This window comes from Mizuhopecten yessoensis, unplaced genomic scaffold, assembly GCF_002113885.1.
Source record: "Mizuhopecten yessoensis strain PY_sf001 unplaced genomic scaffold, ASM211388v2 scaffold7833, whole genome shotgun sequence".
In the NCBI taxonomy this organism is placed as follows: Eukaryota; Metazoa; Mollusca; class Bivalvia; order Pectinida; family Pectinidae; genus Mizuhopecten; species Mizuhopecten yessoensis.
In genome coordinates, this window is record NW_018407245.1 from 603588 (window position 1) to 621661 (window position 18074).

At 37.9% G+C, this 18074-nt stretch overlaps 1 protein-coding gene across 2 annotated transcripts in view; it reads left to right on the forward strand.

Moving 5' to 3' along the window:
* LOC110454404 (general transcription factor 3C polypeptide 3-like) overlaps positions 1 to 18074 on the forward strand; it is a 60043-nt gene that overhangs the window by 34146 nt on the left and 7823 nt on the right. Inside the window, exons 26-27 of one of the 2 annotated variants that reach the window (XM_021503888.1) lie at positions 2193 to 2309; positions 2599 to 2712. The gene's annotated coding sequence lies outside the window, so the exon portion shown is untranslated. The remainder of the gene's footprint in view (positions 1 to 2192; positions 2310 to 2598; positions 2713 to 18074) is intronic. The other variant, XM_021503887.1, reaches the window with a different exon arrangement.

Sequence of the window (18074 nt, forward strand, 5' to 3'; positions counted from 1 at the left end):
CCCGTTTTTTTTACTGGAACATTTAGAAACTTATATCTTCTTGAAATGAAATTGATATAGACCATTTGCAATATTTAGTATGCAAAGTCCTTTCTATTTATCTGGTAAGATTTGCTTCAATGGATGATATCAATTGTGTGTTGTAGTAATTATAACATCATGTATATGGCAATCGTGTACCTAAACAATCACCTATTACACTAAACAGTGCGGTTGACCAATCAAATCAGTTAGATTTTCTTCAGAAGTATTCAAAAGAGGATATACAAGCCCATTGTGACCCATGCTGCAGTTTGCACTTTGGAATGCTTTCTATAAGAAGATACACTGGCCCGTTGTGACCCCAAGCTATAGTAAGATACACTGGCCCGTTGTGACACCAAGCTATAGTAAGATACACTGGCCCGCTGTGACCCCAAGCTGTAGAAGGATACACTGGCCCGCCGTTGTGACCCCAAGCTATAGTAATATATACTGGCCCGTTGTGACCCCAAGGTATAGTAAGATACACTGGCCCGTTGTGACCCCAAGCTATAGTAAGATATACTGGCCCATTGTGACCCCAAGCTATAGTAAGATACACTGGCCCGTTGTGACCCCTATAGAAGGATATATAGATCTGTTGTGGTCCTTGTCATAGATAGAAATGCAGGTCTTACAGAACACTTGTTATGATAGGCTCTACAGGTCCTTTGTAACCCTTGTTATAGTAAGATATATAGACCCTTTATGACCCATGTTATAATAGAAATATAATGTTTTGCGATGCTTGCTGAAGAAAGATATACAGGCCCCTTGATACCCTTGCTATAGTAAGATATACAGGTCCTTTGTGACTCTTGCTATAGTAAGATATACAAGTCCTTTTTGACTCTTAATATAATAAGATATACAGGCCCATTGTGACTCTTAATATAGTAAGATATACAGGCCCATTGTGACTCTTGCTATAGTAACTATTATATACAGGTCCCTTGTGACTCTTGCTATAGTAAGATATACAGGTTCCTTGTGACTCTTGCTATAGTAAGATATACAGGTCCTTTGTGACTCTTGCTTTAGTAAGATATAAAGGTCCTTCGTGACACTTGCTTTTGTAATTTATATACAACTAAACACGCAAGAACAGTTTAACCTGTTTATTACTACAGTTATAATACATACAAGCTACAAGTTTGGCGTATCAGGGGCTACTCACTCTATACCAAAACGATTAAACTTACTAATAGGATATTTAAAATTTAAAGAATCTGGACTCTGAGGTGTCCCAGAGTAGCTAGCTACATGATCGAGCAAGACTCCAAAGATACAGAGAAGCAACTAGACCCTGGACGATTCCAGAGAAGCTACTAGACTCTGCGAGCGACCCTGGAGAAGCTGCATGAGAAATGGAATATTCAACGACTACGGCTAGACCCTCAACGATATGAGAGAAGCTGAATATGTTAGCTAGACCCTCAACGATATGAGAGAAGCTGAAACATACTGTCGTAAAATACTACATGTATAATATTATTATAAGATTGGGGGTAGAATTCCCCAAGAATTAAATGCCAAAATTAAACTATATGTTTTAAAATTAAGAGTGAGTAGCCCAAACAATTAAAACAAAATCAGGAGACCAACTGAGATGACATTCATATGACAGTTTAAGGGTATAGCAAAACCAAAGCACCAAAGTAATGTTATAGCATACGTATATGGTATTACAATCATATATAAAGTACAGATTATATATATATATTACATGAATAAACAGTACAATTACAGGTGCTGAAGGGGATGGCGGGTGGGAATGCACAACAATCTCCTTCAATGATTCAGAAAACTATGCTGTGGGGGCTCCAAATCCCTAACAGGGCATTCCCTCAGGCAGACGCTGATTGGTCAATCAGCAGCATCCCTCTACTCTCATTAACATACATGCTAATTGGCAACTACATAAATACATACGACCTACATTACAGAAAACAGAAAACATAGGCAGCAAGGCAAACTCATTGTATATAAACTATAGTTTAATATTAAAATATCAAACTATCATTTTATATACAACTAAACACGCAAGAACAGTTTAACCTGTTTATTACTACAGTTATAATACATACAAGCTACAAGTTTGGCGTATCAGGGGCTACTCACTCTATACCAAAACGATTAAACTTACTAATAGGATATTTAAAATTTTTAAGAAGCTGGACTCTGAGGTGTCCCAGAGTAGCTAGCTACTTGATCGAGCAAGACTCCAAAGATACAGAGAAGCAACTAGACCCTGGACGATTCCAGAGAAGCTACTAGACTCTGCGAGTGTAAGATATACAGGCCCATTGTGACTCTTGCTATATTGTAAGATATACAGGTCCTTTGTGACTCTTGCTATAATAAGATATACAGGTCCTTTTTGACTCTTGCTATAGTAAGATATACAGGTCCTTCGTGACACTTGCTTTTGTAAGATATACAGGCCCATTGTGACTCTTTCTATTGTAAGATATACTGGTCCTTTGTGACACTCGTTATAAGAAAGGTATGTGTATGCAGGCCCCTAAGTGTGACCCTTGCTTGCACCCCTGATGTAATATAAACTTTGTGTTACAGGGTATCCTCGACCTGACCTGTGAGGCTGCCTACAACCTATCACTGATCTACCAGACCAGTAATTCCCACGACCTGGCCGCCCTCCTGGTCAGCAAGTATCTGGTCATATGATCGGTAAGTTGATATTGGAGCTTTATTCACTTACCATTGAGCGTTCTGTTGACAACTTAAGCATTGCTGTATATCAGAAGCAATATTTGATATAATATTGTTTTCTTATGAAATATAAAAGAATAATGTATAGTCCTGTGAAAACTGTACTCCTGCTCTTAACATCTGGTCATCTGACATTGGAACCTAATGTCAAGTGATACCATCACTGACCTAGGAAAAACGATTGATTCTTAGAAATGATCACAGACAGGTGAATTACTAGGAGAACGATGTGGTGTGTCTTATCTCAGGAGGCAGAAGGTGAAACTATCATTGGATAAACCATTATATCACAGGAAGCTGGTGCAAGCATTGTATTCCTTTATATAGGGTATTGAATGGCATTGCGACAGAAAACGGATCTTTTACATGAAAGTGAAAAATAATTAAGGATTGAACGTCGGTCAGATTGCAGTTACAGCCAATATGACTGCAATCTGGGTGACAGATAAATAGAATGATGTCCGTAATAAACCAGGAACATTATCAAGGTTCAACGATATGGACGTTTTACTGTGGATAAACCAGGGATGATTTATGCTGGTTTACAGATATACATTAACAATTTCATTGCAGGACTTGCACAAAAAAATGAAAAAAAAACTTTTTTGGGGGTTGAGATATATACTTTACCTTTTCACACCCAAAAGGTTTTGGGGAAAGAATTAGTTTATTATAATCTACTGTTAAAAGGACATATAATAACGTCTGACAGCTTCCGATTTATTTTCTTTCTCCGTATTTTCTGCTGGTAGAGCATTGAAGAGACCAACTGTTTCACTGTAATAGTTCACCCCGCCTCCTGTGTCACTGTAATAGTTCACCCCGCCTCCTGTGTGTGCTCAAAGTTCACTTTCTGTTTTCCTGATGTCTCTCTTTACATCCATTGAAACCTTTCACCTAAATACTAATAAGAAAGCTAAAAACTGTACAATAACAAAATAACGAGAAAAACCTGGGAACGTGTGTGAAATAAGCAAATGGGGATAACAGTACTTTTACATTTACATAGAACTGGAAGTGGAAGATTTGATTTTCAGTTTGTTTATAGGAATATGATATTTATATTGATCTGAGAATTAATAACATTCATATTTGACTCGGCAGACTGAGAGTCTGATAAAAATTGATGAAATAAAAACACTGCTAATGGCACAGAAGCTGCTGTCAGATTCTGAGGGCAGCTAAATTTGTCTGTGAACCTGTTGATCTATTTAGCTTAGGGCGTTCGCCTGTTGTTTGTTCTCGTTAATTAATGGTTCTGTCTATCCCACCATTGATTTTCTTGTGAGGCAATTACTGTGTTGACATTTGTCATGGCACCGACGGCTAATCATCGATTGCATGCCGAGTTTTATCTCTCATTGCCCCTGTGCATTTTCTTCAATTTCACAGATTCTTAAACGTCTGCCTCTTTTGCACTCTTTACTACTTGAACATTTTATTGAATATCTGGTGAACATATAATATCTTGTAAGTATCCTTGGTGGTATATGTGTTTAGAGTGTATTACTGCAGTGTTAGGATAGTTAGTGGTATTTGTTATTTTTCAACCCTATAATCTTATATACAGTTACTGAGTATAAACAGACGAAAACAATCATGATATTGGAATTGATCTTGGGGTCTGGCCACCTCCCTAAGGACTTAATGTCTAGGTCACGACTTAGAAATAGTTGAGATCCCCTCCCTATAAATAACTGTATATACAAATATAAATGCACATATGCTATCAGGAGGGCTGACATCAGGATGGGGTGTTGCTCCACCCTTGAAGACTTAGTTTCTGGGTCATAGCTTTGAAATAGTTGAGATCCCTTCCCAAAACTATATGTGCAGTTGCATGGCATGAAGAGACGTACACAATCATATTTTAGAATTGACTCTGGGGTGTTGCTGGACCCCAAGGGACTAAGTTTCTGAGTTACAACTTGGAAACAGTTGAGATCACCACCCTGTGACCATGGACACAATTGCTGAGTTTAAGGATAAAATGCATGATATGTGCTACCTATTAAACAAGAATGGCCCAGGTGTCTGGCCCCACCTTTGAAGACTAAGTCACTGGGTCATAGCTTTAAAACAGTTGAGATCCCCACCCCATAACCATACAATTGCTGGGCATAAAAAGACAAAGTCAATCACAGTTACTGTATTAGATTTGAACCTGGTGTCTGGCCACACCCATAGGGACTTGGTCACAGTTGGAAACAGTTCACATCCCCACCCTATTACAATTTATACAACTGTTATGTATCAAAGTTCAAATACAGATATGCTACCAGGATTGGTATCCGGGTCTGCTCCATCCCATAGGGACTTAGTCCCTGGTCGTACTATCGAAAGGTTCAGATCCCCACCCCATGACCATACATACAACTGTTGAGGATGAAGAGAAGAATACACATATAGCTTCCAGGGTTGTCCCCCAATGGTCTGGTTCCATACTTGTTGGCTTGGTCCCGGGGTCATAACTTTAAAATGGTTAAAATACCCACCCGATTACCATACATAAAACTGCTGGGCAAGAACAATCTAACACAGATATGATACAAAGACTGGCCTCTGGGTCTGCCCCACCCCTGGAAACTTGTCTTGGTCATGACAGATATAAAACTGCTGGGCATGAAGAGATGAATACAGTCATGCTACCAGAAATGGCCTTTTTGAGTTTGCCCCCACCCTTAGGGACTCGGTCCCTGAGTCATAACATAGAAACATTTGAGTTCCCCACCCTATAAAAATACAAGATTTGGATACACATCCACTACAATGATTGGCCTCAGGAACTGGCTGTACATACGTGTCCTTTGGGTTTTGCTTGCAATATTCCTTTTAATGAGAATATTTTGAAGAAATTGCTTTTATATCCAGGTGAGCAATACTGGCCCTCTGGGCCTCTTGTTTCTTTATCAAAACATTATTTTAATAAGATTACATGACTGTAGGGATTGACAGAGTTATATTTAGTATAGCACACCTGTCATATACAGGTTCCACAGGATGGTATCTCTGCTGGAAATTACACAGGTGAATTTCAGTGTGATTAGTGCCCTGCAGATAAAACACAATAACTGGCCTCTATCTTGCCATATTTTTAGCGCCAATACAGATCAATGCCGGAGTCATATACAGCCTCTGTTGACTGAAAAGTCCATGTCACCTTCACAATGTGGAAAAGAATGTAAGCTCCTCAAAACTGTAATAAATATTTCTGATAGATACGATGTCATAATCAGATCAAACAAACACTGCTGTAGTCACCTCTGTTTAAGCTCATTTAAGCAAACTGTTGCTTCCATCAAATTAATATGGGGGTTGTTAATGCATTGACCGAGTGAAGATGATGGAAAGCTAACCATATCTTTCTTGCCATTAGGGCTGTGTAATTTATTAGGCTGGCCCGTCTCACCACCCATGTAGGCCTGTCTGTAAAAACTACCTGGTATCCCAGTAAAGCATTATTGACTTGAAGACAACCTTAATCAATTGACCAGCCATGGTCATCAGGGGGTCAAATGAGATCAAAGGTCAAACCTAGTTTAATATGTTTCAAAGCAAATCAAAGCAGACAAGATGAGAACAATCAATCAAAGATATTTAGGAATTTATAACAGTGTAAGGTCTCCTGAGATACTGTAGTAGGTGTTAATTTATGGCCATAATTAGTAAGTTTCAGTTAATTAAAAAATGTAATATGATATCCCTCTATTCCAGGTGAAATAATTTATAAAATGCAGAATTGACTTATTTACTGCGTTGTTATACTATCGCTCTAACCAATATATAGCTACCTGGTCAATGGCAGTGTCTCGGCCTGACTGTGTTACAGTTATATCGGAAATTAACTAAAAGTTAAAGGGAGGTTACTGTATACACGAAAAGACACAGTGTAGGGGACACTGGAATCCTTTATCTGTTTTGGAGCTATAATTCCATCACACTTTTTCATTTGGAAAATACCCGTATCATACCAAATACCATGCTAAATTATTCTCATTTTGAGACATTCTCTGTCAGAATTCTTCAAATTCTGGAGAGAAAATCACTTTGTTAGTTCAATGATGCGGTTTGGAAGTGAGAAACACATTTGTTTAATTTAAAATAAAAACAAAATTGGAATTTTGTATAGATCAAAAGAGTATAATGCACATGATAAACATCAAATGATGTTATCAATATCTGTCTGAACTACATGATGGTGATGTGGTAAGCAATATCTGTCTGAACTACTTGATGGTGATGTGGTAATCAATATCTGGCTGAACTACTTGATGGTGATGTGGTAATCAATATCTGGCTGGACTACCTGATGGTGATGTGGTAAGCAATATCTGTCTGCACTACCTGATGGTGATGTGGTAATAAATATCTGTCTGGACTACCTGCTGGTGATGTGGTAATCAATATCTGTCTGGACTACCTGATGGTGATGTGGGAATCAATATCTGTCTGAACTACCTGATGGGGATGTGGTAAGCAATATCTGTCTGGACTACCTGATGGTGATGTGGTAAGCAATATCTGTCTGAACTACATGATGGTGATGTGGTAAGCAATATCTGTCTGAACAACCTGATGGTGATGTGGTAATAAATATCTGTCTGAACTTCCTGATGGTGATGTGGTAATCAATATCTGGCTGAACTACTTGATGGTGATGTGGTAATCAATATCTGCCTGAACTACCTGATGGTGATGCGGTAATCAATATCTGTCTGAACTACCTGATTGTGATGTGGTAATCAATATATGTCTGAACTACCTGATGGTGATGTGGGAATCAATATCTGTCTGAACTACCTGATTGTGATGTGGTAATCAATATATGTCTGAACTACCTGATGGTGATGTGGGAATCAATATCTGTCTGAACTACCTGATGGTGATATGGTAATCAATATCTGTCTGAACAACCTGATGGTGATGTGGTAATCAATATATGTCTGAACTACCTGATGGTGATGTGGTACGCAATATCTGTCTGAACTACTTGATGGTGATGAGGTAATCAATATCTGTCTGAACTACCTGATGGGGATGTGGTAAGCAATATCTGTCTGGACTACCTGATGGTTATGTGGTAAGCAATATCTGTCTGAACTACCTGATGGTGATGCGGTAATCAATATCTGTCTGAACTACCTGATTGTGATGTGGTAATCAATATATGTCTGAACTACCTGATGGTGATGTGGGAATCAATATCTGTCTGAACTACCTGATGGTGATGTGGTAAGCAATATCTGTCTGAACAACCTGATGGTGATGTGGTAATCAATATCTGTCTGAACTACTTGATGGTGATGTGGTAATCAATATCTGTCTGAACTACCTGATGGTGATGTGGTAATCAATATCTGTCTGAACTACCTGATGGTGATGTGGTAATCAATATCTGTTTGGACTACCTGATGGTATCAATATCTGTCTGAACTACCTGATGGTAATGTGGTAAGCAATATCTGTCTGAACTACCTGATGGTGATGTGGTAATCAATATCTGTCTGAACTACCTGATGGTGTCAATATCTGTCTGAACCACCTGATGGTATCAATATCTGTCTGAACTACCTGATGGTGATGTGGTAAGAAACAATCATTTGAGGAAAAGTGAAACTTGAAGCTGAAACTGTTATAAATGGTGGTGGTATTGATTGTGTGAGAGGGAGGGTGACTCCATTAGATCTGTGGCTTTACTCGCCGCTGCTATCTAACAAAAACACTCCCCTGCTCTCTGACTTCCAGCCACAGCAGCCGCAGCTCTGCCAAGCTGTTGCATGACAGATTCATCTAGCTTCTCTGATATTTATTCTCCAGGGGAAATCTCTCTAGTACAGTACAGGTAAGGTGCTTTGTGAGCGTCTTGTAGGATTTATCTCCGTTATAAGTAACTCTTCATAAGTATAGTGTTTGTTTCTCTGTTATAACTCCATATACATGTAGTTCATGACTTAGGTAAAATATGGTGAATTGTCAGTATGATAAAGTGATTTCACATAAATGCAGTGATTTGTGGTGAATTGTCAGTTTGATAAAAGTAATTTCTTCATAACAGTGAAAAAGTGAAATTATCTGTGATAAAATCAGTGTCCGTGACCTCACTGTAGTGAAATCAGTGAAATCTGGAGGAACTGTGGTATGATAAAAGTGATATGTTTCACTGGAGTATAGAAAATAGTCAGTGTGATAAATAAACTATCATTTTGAGGCAGTGTACAATAGAAAATAGTCAGTGTGATAAATAAACTATCATTTTGAGGCAGTGTACAATAGAAAATAGTCAGTGTGATAAATAAACTATCATTTTGAGGCAGTGTACAATAGAAAATAGTCAGTGTGATAAATAAACTATCATTTTGAGGCAGTGAACAATAGAAAATAGAAAAATTTCAGCTTCTTGTTAAATATCACATTTGTATTTAGTTTGTTGTCAGATTTTTTTCAATTTTTACCAGGAACCTTAACACTTAACTGGTAAGAAAATATCAGATGAATCTATCAAACTGGTGATATATACGTGCTGGTCAATGAGTAAATATTGATTTTGTGTTACTGTAAAACACAAATAGATGCCATTTATTTTATAATTTTATGAGTATAAAACTTAGTAACAGTTGGTATTTTAAAGTTTTAATTTATTGAGAAAGTTGTACATGTACCGTAAAACCCCGCTAACTCAAACTCATTGGGCCCAGATCAATAGTTCAAGAAATACATGATATTCGACGAATCCGTGGTTCGTCCGACACTGTCATTTTTTATCAGGTGGGACGACAGACAGTTCGAACACTGCATTTGTAGACAGTTATTATTATATAAGATGATAGAAATTAAACAGAATTCCATAAAGATGACAACATTTGATAAGATATGAAATAGTTGAACATTCGAAACATATAGCCATTGGTATTAACCCTTTTACCACTGTAGACCATCATTGACTCATCCAGATCAATGCATGGTAGAGTCTACTAAAGTTACATAGGGGTGAAAGGGTTAAGAAAGGAACTAGAATAAAAAAAATGCTGTATGTGAACGTATATACAGTTGTGACAGCAGTACTTGTCGTTTTGACAGTCCGCCATACTGTATTTGGCCACGTTGATTTTACAAAATATCAAAACAAGAGGAACTGATCTTCGATCCGTTTAAAATGAAGAAAATCTTGAATCCTTGTTATTATCATGTTGATTGATAACGAAACTAGCAATCACAACGGATGGTCGGGAATCCGTTTCATGATTTCTGATTAATATTGCTATGCCGAAATATGGTTTTACACAACCTGTGAATAAACACTTCCGCCTAATCATCGATGTCAAAACATCGTCTTGAATTGATAAATATGCAAACAAAATGATAATATAGCTAAAACAGGGAAACGGAACAGGTACTTAATTATAAAGCCGTTAATCCTTTAATTATCTGACTTCCGACCGACAGCTGGACACGATGAGCGTAGACCACATTATGTGTCTCGAGGCATGTTGATGGCACGCAGCTACGGTATACATGCGGTTGTGTCTACCTGTTCAACAAATGGATAGGGTTAAATACTAAGGTTTTGAGTGGAGGGATCAATCAGTGTTTGAGGAATACAGGGTATTTAAGCAATGGCAGTTCGAGGAATCTGAGGTTCATTTACAAACAATATATAACAACACAGTTGGGACCAAGCAAACTATTGGAGGAATAGGAGGTGATGGAGTAATGCGAGTTCAAGTAAGTTGGGTTTCACTGTACAAGGTTCTTTGAGGGTCACACATAGGATAGAGGGTCAATCATATAACTGCCTTGGATCAAAGTTTAGAGAAAGCTAAATGTTATTATCTTGACCTGAAAAATAATTTCTTAATAAAAGTAGAAGTAATAGTGACATGATTTCTGTAGACTCCTCGGGACTCATCTTTTACAATAGATTTTAAAATAATTTTGTACATCATTAGATTCACAATTTCATGTTATGCTTTAAAATACAGCGTAACATTCTTGTGATTAAATTTAGAAAGATTATTCAACACCTGTCATTTGGAGTTTTCAGTTGGGGTGAATTATTGCTCTTTGACACAAAAACTGCAGAAAAAATGAGTGCGAAATCTGCACTTTTACAGTAGATTTGTTACTTTATACTGCTATCAGACATTCTGCCAAGCTGCATTGTTTGGCAAATTACTTTCTTCTGACACTTTTGTTTGTCAGCTAAGAGCTAATCTCTTCAACACAGAAGTCAAACATATTAAAAACTGCAAACATCTCCTCTAAAGTCTACAGGTGTAGAGTCACTGTACTTCAGTGTTTTTAGAAGACTATAGACATGTGCATCTTTTTTTATGTTTTGTGTGGAGGTCAAAGGTCAACTTAGAGAGCTGGGCGGGGTTAACTGTCAAAAAGGAAAGGGCTGATATGGATAAAATACTTTTAGAATCTTCTGAATATGGTGTCTTGATGTTTACCTATTTGGAATAAAGTACTTGAAAGTTTCTTTGAATCAGTGATCACATCTTACTTTTAAGGGGGTCAGATATGTAAAACAGCTTTAAACAGAATCTAAAAACTCATTTTGATATTAGGAAAATAGGAATTTAGGAATACTACCCATAGGGTCTTGTGTTGAGGTGAAAGGTCAAATTAGAGAGCCGGTATAAGTCAAAGGTCATCATGGGCTACTATTTGGTAAAACACTTTTTACTTAGAATATTCTTCTGGAAAACCAAGTCACCTAGAGTCATAATATTTGGCCGGTAGGTATATGAGGTAAAGCACTATACCTTTCCCCCAATCAACAACCTTGACCTACTTAAGGTAACCAGGTTCAAATATGTTGAAATAATAAAATGACTTTCTCTGAACATTGGAGAGGAGTAGCATTCATATTTCACCTGGAGCTTGCTGGCATGAAGGACTTTAAAGTGTCTTCAAATTAATTACCTTGACCCACTTCAAGGTGATCTTCAAAGTTGTCAAGGGGTATTATTTGAATAAACGGTTGTATAGCATTCGTGGAACCAGGAAATAAATGTGTGCTGATATGCTTTTATATCCATGTGAGTGATACAGGTCCTCGGGGCCTCTCGTTACGTTCAGACTGAGTAAACCTTCCAACATTCAAGTGGATTCTGTTGAGAGTTGTTGATACTTGTGATAATAGGTAAGCTTTAAACCTAATGGTGACAGCTACTTAATTGACACCAGGAGGTGTGTGGATTATTGATCTATGCTACACCCATACAGGGAAACCTGAAGAGGGAGGCTGATCAGAAATGGGACCTGAACCTGAAACAAAAGTCAGAAAAAAGAGTATTTGATGGAAATCAACAAGCTGAATAACCAATGTAATAGTTGTGAAAGAAGGTTTGGACTTGACTTGATGTAGTTATCAAACTAAAAACAAAAAACAACATTTGATGGGAATTGATAGGCTAAATAACCAATGTAATCATTGCATATCATAAAAAAGTTATTATCCAGTATTGACTTATAATAGTGTTTAAAATTCCATAAATGTTATTAAAGAATGAAGATTTAAGTTTTAATTGGATTGTCTATAGCCTATTTTGAAGGTTTCTGGATGTGTGAGTTTACACCTGCTGAGAGAGATTTACAAACATCTGTGTACTACCAGGAGCACAGTGTGTAGATCATGCTGTTGTATGTATCGCTCCCCAGCCTCCCTGCCTGCAGTGTTGATGCCACTATGTCTAAACATCTGTGTATTGGTATATATGATAATGTTGTGATAGCTGATCCATTAACAAGGGTTCATACCATTAACAAGGCAATGGGTTATAACTACAACATGTCAGGTACGGCAGATAAGACTGTCAGTAAAAAGACATGTCTACACAGGGAGATAAGACTGTCAGTACAAAGACATGTCTACACAGGGAGATAAGACTGTCGGTACAAAGACATGTCTACACAGGGAGATAAGACTGTCTGTACAAAGACATGTCTACACAGGGCGATAAGACTGTCAGTACAAAGACATGTATACATAGGGAGATAAGACTGTCGGTACAAAGCCATGTCTACACAGGGGGATAAGACTGTCCTGACAAAGACATTTCTACACAGGGAGATAAGACTGTCGGTACAAAGACAGGTCTACACAGGGAGACTACACATGGAGATAAGACTGTCCTTACATAGACATGTCTACACAGGCAGGGAGATAAGACTGTCTGTACAAAGACATGTCTACACAGGGCGATAAGACTGTCGGTACAAAGACATGTATACATAGGGAGATAAGACTGTCGGTACAAGGACATGTCTACACAGGGAGATAAGACTGTTTGTACAAAGACATGTCTACACAGCGCGATAAGACTGTCGGTACAAAGAGAAGTCTATACAGGGAGATAAGACTGTCTGTACAAAGACATGTCTACACAGGGAGATAAGACTGTCGGTACAAAGAGAAGTCTATACAGGGAGATAAGACTGTCTGTACAAATACATGTCTACACAGGGAGATAAGACTGTCGGTATAAAGACATGTCTACACAGGGAGAAAAGTCTGTCAGTATAAAGACATGTCTACACAGGGAGATAAGACTGTCAGTACAAAGACATGGCTACACAGGGAGATAGGACTGTCGGTACAAAGACATGTCTACACAGGGAGACTACACATGGAGATAAGACTGTCCTTACATAGACATGTCTACACAGGCAGGGAGATAAGACTGTCGATACAAAGATATGTCTACACAGGGAGATAAGACTGCCGGTACAAAGACATGTCTACACAGGGAGATAAGACAGTCGGTACAAAGACGTGTATATATAGAGAGATAAGACTGTCCTTACAAAGACATGTCTACACAGGGCGATAAGACTGTCGGTACAAAGACATGTATACATAGGGAGATAAGACTGTCGGTACAAAGACATGTCTACACAGGGCGATAAGACTGTCCTTACCAAGACATGTCTACACAGGCAGGGAGATAAGACTGTCGGTACAAAGACATGTCTACACAGGGAGATAAGACTGTTTGTACAAAGACATGTCTACACAGGGGGATAAGACTGTCGATACAAAGACATGTCTACACAGGGGGATAAGACTGTCTGTACAAAGACATGTCTACACAGGGCTATAAGACTGTCGGTACAAAGACATGTCTACACAGGGAGATAAGACTGTCTGTACAAATACATGTCTACACAGAGAGAAAAGTCTGTCAGTATAAAGACATGTCTACACAGGGAGATAAGTCTGTCAGTACAAAGACATGTCTACACAGGGAGAAAAGTCTGTCAGTTTAAAGACATGTCTACACAGGGAGATAAGCCTGTCGGTACAAAGCCATGTCTACACAGGGAGATAAGACTGCCAGTACAAAAACATGTCTACACAGGGAGATAAGACTGCCAGTACAAAAACATGTCTACACAGGGAGATAAGACTGTCCGTACAAATACATGTCTACACAGGGAGATAAGACTGTCTGTACAAAGACATGTCTACACAGGGAGATAAGACAGTCGGTACAAAGACGTGTATATATAGAGAGATAAGACTGTCCTTACAAAGACATGTCTACACAGGGCGATAAGACTGTCCTTACAAAGACATGTCTACACAGGCAGGGAGATAAGACTGTCGGTACAAAGACATGTCTACACAGGGAGATAAGACTGTCGGTACAAAGACATGTCTACACAGGGAGATAAGACTGTCGGTACAAAGACATGTCTACACAGGGAGAAAAGTCTGTCAGTATAAAGACATGTCTACACAGGGAGATAAGACTGTCAGTACAAAGACATGTGTACACAGGGAGATTAGACTGTCGGTACAAAGACATGTCTACACAGGGAGAAAAGTCTGTCAGTTTAAAGACATGTCTACACAGGGAGATAAGACTGTAAGTACAAAGACATGTCTACACAGGGAGATAAGACTGTCGGTACAAAGACATGTCTACACAGGGAGATAAGACTGCCAGTACAAAAACATGTCTACACAGGGAGATAAGACTGTCGGTACAAAGCCATGTCTACACAGGGAGATAAGACTGTCAGTACAAAGACATGTCTACACAGGGAGATTAGACTGTCGGTACAAAGACATGTCTACATGTATTTTTTTAAGACACTTTATATGCTTTTTTGTACTTTTTCAGAAAATGAATTATGTTATAGACCAGAAATTTCCTAAATTTCCGAAGCAGAGGTCAATAGATTTGCACCTGTGTTACATTAACCCAGAATGGCCTAGTCTGTAAAATGGGGGAAAAGTCAATGTTTGGATTGTTACCTGATATTATTACTTATATGTGAGGGTCTGAATTAGTTCTAGATAAGACTCTCAGCTGCAGTGTATCTGTTTATCAATAGTGTGGGCTATAATTAAGCATGGTCTAATATTTGGTAGCATATAATTTTGTACTTTATGCCACTGAGTCTTAATAGTAGATAAATCATACAGTTAGATATAGAACATCCCTGTTCTAGGCAGTGGTGCCATCCCCTTATTTCGTAGAACATCCCTGTTCTAGTCGGTTGGTCGTGGAAGGTCTGTTTCATAATTCTATAAGTCTTTTTACTAACATGGACAGACCTACTCTACTCTACAAGTCCATATAGAAGCAGCTGAGAAATAATTCCCAAGGGCCAAAATTATTTTGTAACATTTGTGTTATTATGTCATGATTATTTTGTTACACCTGTTGAATATACAATAGTTAGTTGGTATTCTTGATCTATGTTTTTAATATTCGTTTTAAGAATCATGTTGGTTCTTATATAGCATACTAGCTTCATAGAGGATACATTTCATGTTTTATGTTCTTGTTTATCTGATCCCTATAATAAATGTTCATAACTTCATATCCTTCATATCTGAGATGTATTATCCTTTCTGGAGTAACTTGGTCTAAAGCTGCATTTTTAGCTACAAACTTGTACACAAGATATAAACTGTAAGATATAACTGATGGAATCATATCAATTTGGATCCTTTCCTCCTGCCAAAATGTCTATTTTTCAAAAATATGCTGGCACATTATTCAAACTGCTGTTCCCCCCTGTTAACCTACTACACGCAACTTAACGCTTATATATGAGGCAGTGGTAACTATCTAAATTGCTCAGAAAACACTAAGTTTTCCTCCATCTCTTACACTTTGAGTTTGAACCGTGACAGTAGACATTTAGTTATGACTTTTCCTGATTTCGTTTTCTGCCTTTTCTGTAATTAGTCTAAGGCAATAGAATATGGCTTCCTAGGATCTTGTACAGCTATCTTGATTACTTTATTTGAAATCCATACAATTGTATTTGCAATTCCATTACTCTTGTCCTATTTGCAATTCATGTGTTCCACATTTTCCAGGCTTCTGGGCTGCCTGTAATCCCCAGATGATTGGAAACACTTCTAGAGAAAAAAAACGTTCTTCCTTTTTCCAATAAGCCTATTTGTGTTTTGTGGTGTGTATAATCTGTGATTGTGGGTGTAGACGGTGAAGTGGCCTCATAATACAATGGTTAACACAGGAAGTCAAATCTCAGGGGGCTAATATATTGGATGTCCCAAGTACTATATACCTAGCTATTTTAGGGGTAATCTTTTTGACTTGGTGGGCCGCGGTGGCCAAGTGGTTAAGGCGTCTGACATTCTGCTTCCACTAGCCCTTCACTGCTGGGTCGCGGGTTCGAGACCTACGTGGGGCAGTTGCTAGGTAAGTGCTAGGTAAGTGGCTGTAGGTCTGTGTTTTTTCTCTGTGAACTCCGGATTTCCTCCTAAACCTGGCACGTCCTTAAATGAGCATTGCTGTTTATAGGACGTAAAACACAAACTTTTGACTGGTATATCTATGTGTACTTACTTATGTAACACAATAATTACTCATTTTAATACTTCAGTGGACTATTCAATTAAACATATAAAACAACCAGTGGCTTCTCTATAATGTAAGCTCATTTATGCAATACTGAATAAGCATTAAAATAGGATAACATTTATATCAAAAAATGTATATTTAAGTAAGAAGTATATTTGTTTTGAAACATTTCTGAGAAAACCGTAGAAAATTGTATTTGATAAGATCCATATTAAAGAAATGGATTCATATGCTGTTTTGGTGTAGAAATGTTCACGTTTTTTTAATTGAGAAAAATAAGCACAAAATATCGATGACCACATGCAAACATTTTTTATTGATTATGAATAAATTAATATATAGATTTCAGAAATATTTCCAATGTTAAAAATGTCCACAAAGCAATTATAGTTTGAAGGGTCACAATTAACGCAACAGGTATTTAATTGTGGTTTTAACTCCATAGATATATAGTGTTGTGGTCAGTCTAAAGGCCAGTAACCCTCCAAGATGAGTGACCGCCAGGCTTGTCATATCTGTCTTGTTTGAAGTGTTGGCTCCCTCCAGTGTGCGACTATGGCCTCTACTGATGATCAGACAGATTTTCTACACACTTATTGATTATACATTACAACTTGTACACAATTTACCATAACAACCAATACTGGAACAGTCATTTGGCTTCACAAGGGTCAGCGGTTGTGCCCGAGTGTTGTATTTGACAAAAGATGTACGTGGCAGTGAGTTATATATAGAAAATATTAAATGCTTCCTTTTCGATCCAGACATAATACCCCTATTTGAATATATAGCTTCAGAGCTCAATAACATATGACCTGTATAAATTGGTTATTTTGATATTTAAGTGATCGTTAATTCTTGCGTCGACAATATGGAATTTCACGGTTTAATATATATTAGCACCACTCTCCTGACTGTTGTTGATCAATATGCTGGCCCTGCATGCTATCTTATAACCATTAATCATCATTACTATTTATTATATACTTAGTGCAGGTCTCCAATTCTGTACGACCTGTATGTAACACATAATGGTTAATAGGCCTAGGTCATTATGTAGTCTGACAAATTAACAGGCTTCTGGCTTAGTAGGATGTTATACGGTATACCGGGGAATATCTGCCGCTGTTTCATTCTTACCTTTTTCGACATCACAATGCAGGCAACTTTATCACAAGGGCAAATATAAGCATGCAGAATACCATAAATAGTCCTAATAAACACACGAAGGGGAAATTACCACTGAATGAGCATGAATTTTGCTGGTGAAGGGCGAATATTTGCCTGGACGAAAATTTCCAGGTATACAGTATATTATTTGGTGGAGGAGAATCAAAGTCATCTGGACATAGCTAAGACACGATTGGATTGGCTTATTACCTTACATGTGATGGCTATAATGTCTTATCATGTTGTTTCACCTCACTGAGAAAATACAATACCACATAGTTTGGTAGATCCTACTGT